The following is a 6,806-nucleotide window of genomic DNA, read 5'->3' as shown; positions in this document are numbered from 1 at the left end:
GGATGACTGAAATGGTAAAGACACAAGACCCACTTTTAGATCTAGACCATTTTTTAAAGACAAAAAGATTTTATTTGAGGGGCACCTGGATAGCTCAGTTGGGCACCTGCCTTTGGCTCAGGTCATGATCCCAGAGTCCAGGGATTGAGACTTGCATCAGGCTGCTGCCTCGTCCTGCCCCTCACCCCGCTCTCGTGTGCTCAAAATTGATTTCATTTATTGGAGAGAGAGAGCATGCGCACAAGCAGGGTGGGTGGAAGGGAGGGAGAGGAATAAGCAGACCCCATGCTGAGCATGGAGCCCAATGTGGGGCACAACCCTGGGATCATGACCTAAGCTGGAACTGAGAGTTGGTTGCTCAACTGACTGAGCCCCCCAGGCGCCCCAGATCCAGACCATTTATTACAAAGAGTAGTCAAAGTTCCCAGCTCCTTGTGGTTCTTGTCACACCAAAAAGGGCCCAGACACTGCAAGAATCCTGGGGTATCCCTGCCGAGGGGCCAGCTGTTTGATGAAAGCCCCCGGGGGAAGTTCGGAGGTCAGTGGGAACATGGCCTGGAAGCCATGATGGAGAGGATCCCCTACATCTATTTGTTCAGGGCTAACTATGTCAAGTGCCATTTTATTTTTATTTATTTTTAAAGATTTTATTTATTCAACAGAGAGCCAGCGAGAGAGGGAACACAAGCAGGGGGAGTGGGAGAGGAAGAAGCAGGCTCATAGCAGAGGAGCCTGATGTGGGGCTCCATCCTGTAACGCGGGGATCACACCCTGAGCCAAAGGCAGATGCTTAACTGCTGTGCCACCCAGGCGCCCCAGTCAAGTGCCATTTTAAGCCCTTTGTGTGGTTCTTTCGGTGAACACAGAGGATGGTACTGTTAGATTTTGGATGAAGGACTTCAAGCATGTATGCCATCTGTGCGGTCTCCACCAGCCAGGAGTTGGGATGGGAAGGGCACACAGTGTGAGCAAGGTCACGTTCTCTGCCACCATGGGACCTACGTTCTGGCCGGGGAGACAGATCCGTAACCTGACCCACTGTATCAGTTACAAATGCTTTGGGCTGCAATGAACAGTAGAGGTGGTCGTGAGCATACACATGAGAGGTTAATTTTTCTCAAAATCTAGAGGGAACGGCGAGGGGGCTGCTGGCTTTGTTCAGAGGTTCAGAGACTGCTGTTGGCTGAAGTCTTGAGTCTCTGGTTTTTTCTCATAGTCACAAGATGGAGGCCACAGCTCCAGGCATCGTGTATGAATTTGAGGCAGGAGGTCAAAACTTTCTTAGCCTGGTAGATTTCTGCCTGCATCTGATTGTCTAGAGCTATGTTACATGGGCACTTGTGGCTGCAAGAGGCTGAGTATAGACGTGTAGAGGAATATAGCTCAGTCTTGAAGAGGAAGTAAATTCTGACAGCGCTGCAACATGGATCGATCTTGACATTATGCTAAGTGAAATAAGTCACAAAAAGATCAGTGTGTGAGCCTGCTTCTCCCTCTGTCGCCTCTGCCTGCCACCCCCCCGCTTGTGCACTCTCTCTTAAAAAAAGAGCGTGTGTGCATGTGCACACTTGTGCATCCACAGGAGGGGCAGAGGGAGAGGGACAAGCAGACTCCATGCTGAGCAGGGAGCCCATTGCAGGGCTGATCCCAGGACCCTGAGAGCATGACCTGAGCCAAAGTCAGACACTTGACTGACTGAGCTACCCAGGCGCCCTTAAAATTCTTAAAAAAAATTTTTTTTTAAATTTATTTCTTATTTGAGAGAGAGACTGGGGGAGGGGCAAAGGGAGAGAGAAAACCTCAAGCGGACTGCGCTGAGTGCAGAGCCCAATGTGGAGTGTGATCTCACCATCCTGAGATCATGACCCGAGCCAAAATCAAGAGTCGGTCACTCAACCAACGTACGCACCCCAAATTAAAAAAAAAATTATTTAATCTCTATACCCAATATGGGGCTCGAACTCACAACCCTGAGATCAAGAGTCATGGACTCCTTTGTCTGAGGAGGGACCCCCTAAAATTCTTAATTCAGGAAAGAATCAAAGGCACATGGCTGGTTAGGTCAGTGGAGCAGGTGATTCCTGATCTTGGGGTTGTGAGTTTGAGCCCCATGTTGGGTGTAGAGATTACTTAAAAATAAAAATCTTTAAAAAAAAAAAGAACTAAGGGGTGTATTTAAATATGTTGTCGATTAAGATACTGATTTGGTTTATCAATGACCAAGTAACCGAGGCTTTAATAAGATAGAAGATTGATTTCCTCATGTAAATATCCAAGCTGGTCTCCTGCTGTTGTTCATGGACCCAGGTGCTACTGTCTTGTTGCTCCCACAGCTCCCAGCTCAGTGGTCCTCAAAACTGAGTGTCTATCAGAATCCCCCTCGGAGGGTTTTTTAAACACAGATTGCTGGGCCCAAAGCCCCGGAGTTTCTGATTCAGCAAGTCTTGGATGGACCTGAGAATTTGCCTTTCTCACAAACTCCCAGGTGACACTGCTGCTGCTAGTCTGGGGACCACACTTTGGAAACCATTATTCTAAGGTGTGTCTTCCTTCATTTTGGTTGAAGAGAAGTCACCACCACCACCACCTTATTACAGCAAGCAGGAAAGGGGACAGAGATATCATTGGAGAGCAAGCCACCTCCTTTTAAGGACTTGAGCTGGGAGTTTCCCACGTCTTCTCTGGGCTTTTCCTTTGAGGAGAACTTTGTCACATGGTCACACCTACCTGCAAGGGAGCCTGGGAAATGTAGTCTCTAGATGGGCGGCCATTTTCTCAGCCACAACCTAGGTGGTCCTATTACCATAAAAAGAAGGGAAAAACTAACTTTAGGGAGTATGATCAATAAAATAAAACTGGAAGGCTCAGAAAGCAAGGGTCAGGAATGCAGTGTTGTCTGGAGGCCTCAGGGTCCCCAAGACTTTTTCGGGTGATTTGCAAGATTGAAACTATTTTCATAATAGTACTAAAATGTTATTTATCACCTCCCCCTCCCCCCAGTCTAGAGTTTTCCTGAGGTTATGTGATGTGTGATGACATCATTACTCAGAGCTAATCAGTATGTGCTTATATATTTCTGTGATTTAAAAGTTTCACAATTTTAATTGCTAAATTTGTAAATATGGATAGATACAACCATGCAAACAAAAGTTCTTTGGGGTTACTGATATTTATTTAAGAGTGTAAAGGGGTCCTGAGACCAAAAAGTTGAGAACTGCTGTATTAAGATTTATTTCCACTTACATTAAAATCTTGAGACTTTGGGCCCCAAGTGTTATGAACTGGGGCTGAAATCCCATGTGGGGGCTGACCACTCCTTAGAGCTTCTCCCAGGCAGGTTTTTCCAAAACATCTTTACTTGGGACAATGCTGAAATTTGTCCGAGCCTTGTGCATCTGGAAAACAGCAACGGTTAAGAAAGCCTCGCTAGACGTTTCCATTTCAGGAACGGGCTTACTGAAAAGAAGCACCATCCTCACGACTCAGAGAAGACCCACGGATGACCCCGCTGTTCACCCAAGACAGGACCACACACAGACCCTTCAAATTCCCCACCCTCAAAAAAGGGCACTAGGGGGGACTCATAAATGATTTGCTGAACTGTTTTGTCCCCATTGATCTATCGGAACAAAATGCTTGTTAACCAAACCTAGGTTGAGTTGTTCCCCACACTCCCCTGAATCTGGAACTTTGGTCCGTCCTCAGCCTGAGCCCTCTTCCACCTTGCCATAATCCTAATAAAGTCTCTCCTTACTAGGTCTGAATTTTGTTTTACTAAAGTGAATTCACATAGTATAAAATTGACCATTTTAAAGCAAATGATTCACTGACATTTAGTACATTCAGAGTGTTGTGCGACCACCACCTCTATCTAGTTCCAGAACATTCCTGTCACTCCATGCCCATCGGGCAGTTACTTCACATTCCCCTCACCATTTGTTTTTACTTGACACTTGCAAATTGTGAACTGGAGGAGTGAATTTAATTGTTTACCCTTGATGGTTTCAGTCTTTGGGGTCAACAGTGGGTTGAATAATGGCCCCCCAAAAGATATGCCCATGTCCTAACTAACCCCTGGGAGTCTATGAACGTGACTGTATTTGCAAAAAAAACCCCACAGATATGGGCTCCAAATCAAATGGCAAGTGTCATTATCAGAGACAGAAGACAGACACCATCAGAGAGGAGGGAGGAGAGACCATGTGACCACAGAGGAAGAGACTGGGGTGATGCATTCACATCCCCAGGGACGCCTGGAGCCACCAGAAACTGCAAGAGGCAAGCAAGGATCTTCCCCTAGAGCCTTTGGACAAAGTAGTCCTGCCGACTGCTTGACTGCAGACTTCTGGCCTCCAGAACCTGGAGAGAAGAATTTTCTGTTGCTTTAAGTGACTAAGTTTGTGGTACTTTGTTTCCGAAGCCCTAGGAAACGCATACAGGACCCCAGTTTATTGTGGCGAAGTTCTTCTTTTAGATGTCCCCCACATGCATGACCCTAGACTTTTCATTATCTTTCTTCTCTTGGCACGGAGCAGAGCAAGATAAAAAAAAATAAAAAGAAGAAGAGGAAGAGTAGGAAAAATACAACTCTGAGAAGCTGTGTCTATAACTGAGACTTCTGGGGATGTCCCTCCACCCTGGGTACTCACAGCTGGGGGTCAGGGGCCCTCAGAGCTGGAACTTAGTTTGAAGCCCTTCTGACCGTGGTTGCTACTTGGCAAGAAGCAATGCAAATGTCAAGGACCAAATTCAAGTTCACCCGGAGCAGCCAAGGGCCCCGTGGCAAAGCATTTTGGGGCTAACTCCTGTCTCAGGTTCTGACGTTCCTCTGGACTTTGGCCTGAGCAGTCCCTGCCAGCTGCTGCCCAGGGGATCATGTTCATATTTCCCCTGTTGCCTTTATACATAGTTAAGTGGGCCGGTTTGCATGAAGGATGGAGAAGAGACAGAGGCTCCATCTCCACCTCAGCTTTCTTTTGTTACATACGAAGACTTGCAGTTTTAGGCCTGAGCTTTGCATTGTCAGTAATTTACATTGTACATTACAGGAAAACAGCAGGCGGTTGCAGCTCACTCAGGTCTGAAACAGAGAAAGGAGTAAATTAAGCTTTACCCAACAGTGAAATTGGGAGTATTCAGTGATTTTTCTCCTCCAGAAGTGAGCCAGAGGCTGGCTGCAAAACCGAGCTGTGTGGCATTAAACAGGTATCTGCCTCTCTGAGCCCAGGTTCCTTATCTGGAAGGCGGGGTTGGCAAGCAGGGACCTTAGAGGCAGCACAGCATGGAGAGAGAATACCCTGGGTTTGGAAGGAGTTGGGCCTGGGCTCTAACCTTTGTTCCATCATAAACTTTCTGTGTGAGCTGGGGAAAAAATGGGGCAGCGGGGTACCCCTTATAGAGTCCACGAATTGATAGAAGAGATTCTGATCAGCGTTTAGACATAGGATCGGAGTAAAAAATATCATCCCATACAGGGTGGCATTTCCTTAAACTATGTTAATGTGAAATGATTTCTTACTGTGCATCACGGTCAGAAAAGTCTGGAAGCCACTGGGAGACGGCCCCCATCCTCGCGCTGATTTCCAGATCACAGCCGGGAACACTCCCGAGAGCATTTCCCTTTCAGACGCAATCCCACCTCACCCAGAGCAAACCTTTCTGGTCTCCGGGTGGCGGTGTGTTGGCGGAACTCGGCCGCCAGGTGGCGCGCGTGCCCCGCCACGAGCGGATTCTGCTCCGTCCGACCGTCGAGGCCCAGGTTTCCTCCTGGTCCAGCGTCAACGGGAGGATCTCGTTTGCTGGGGCTGGAGACCCTGGCCAGGAATACAGCTCCTCGAGCAGAGTGCGGCGGGAGGGCTCTGGCGGTCGGAAGGGATGCAGCTGTCCTGAGCCCCATGCCTGCCTTCACTCTGCAACTTTCATCCAGTGCCTCTCTTTGCTCCAGAGTCGCAGCTCCTAGAGCTTGCATCCCACTGGGGAGCACAGACAAGAACCGACAGTCACAACCCCGCCAGTACAGGGACGCCTCCCCGCCTAGGGCTTAGAGACAAGTGTGGTACGGGACAGCCCAGGGTGTGGGACAGCCCATCCCATCCCCCAGCTGGCTGTGTGACCTTGGGCAGCTTGCTTAGCGTCGCTGTGCCTCAGTTTTCTCTGCTATAAAATGGGAGAATAACACCCACAGCACAGGCTTGTCGTGGGCATGAAACGAGTTAATATTTGTAAAGCACTTAGAAAGGGCTTGGTACGTTTGTAAACCAATTGTTACAAATTCTCATTTATAAGAGAAACTGAGGACCAAAGCAGGGTAATGAATCACCAAAGTCCCATTTCTAAGCTCTAGGAGGATCCCTGAGTTGGGTTCGGTGATTCTGACTCCCAGCCCAGAGGCTTTTCCTCTGCATTACACTTGCGGGGTAAAAACCCAGCTCCCTTTGCATGGTGGAGGGCAGGCAGATCCCAGAGTGAAATCCTCCAGCAGAGACCAGGGCCCAGCCACACTCAGGCCAGTAGTGGAGTCACTCGTGAAACCAGAGCAAGACCCTGTGTCTGGGTCAGTGGAATAGCTCCACAAGTAAACAAATCCTTTGCATATAATGAACTACATCCTGACTGTAATAAGAGCATGGAGGAAAAGTGAAGTGAGCTGGCCAGTAGCAGTCATGGAGACGCCCTGCCTCTTCAGGATGGAATTGTGATGAATTCTGAAGCAAGGTTGGGCATGGCATCAGCCCTCACTCCAGAGAAGGGATCTAATGTGGCCAGAACGCACCGGCCAACTGCATGAACAGGTACCCTGAGTGCTC

The 6,806-nt window shown here is 48.4% G+C and overlaps 1 long non-coding RNA gene across 1 annotated transcript; it reads right to left on the bottom strand.

Annotated features, from left to right (window-relative positions):
* Window positions 1-763: 763 nt before the first annotated feature.
* Window positions 764-6,242, bottom strand: LOC117795301. The gene is made up of 5 exons (XR_004619270.1): window positions 5,655-6,242; window positions 4,988-5,080; window positions 3,244-3,395; window positions 2,728-2,796; window positions 764-1,445 (listed from the first exon to the last, which is right to left on the bottom strand). It is a non-coding gene; the product is annotated as an uncharacterized LOC117795301 (long non-coding RNA).
* Between the last annotated feature and the right edge of the window lie 564 nt (window positions 6,243-6,806).

The sequence above is a fragment of the Ailuropoda melanoleuca genome, chromosome 12, assembly GCF_002007445.2.
Source record: "Ailuropoda melanoleuca isolate Jingjing chromosome 12, ASM200744v2, whole genome shotgun sequence".
Lineage (NCBI taxonomy): Eukaryota > Metazoa > Chordata > Mammalia > Carnivora > Ursidae > Ailuropoda > Ailuropoda melanoleuca.
This window is presented reverse-complemented; position numbering and strand designations above follow the sequence as displayed.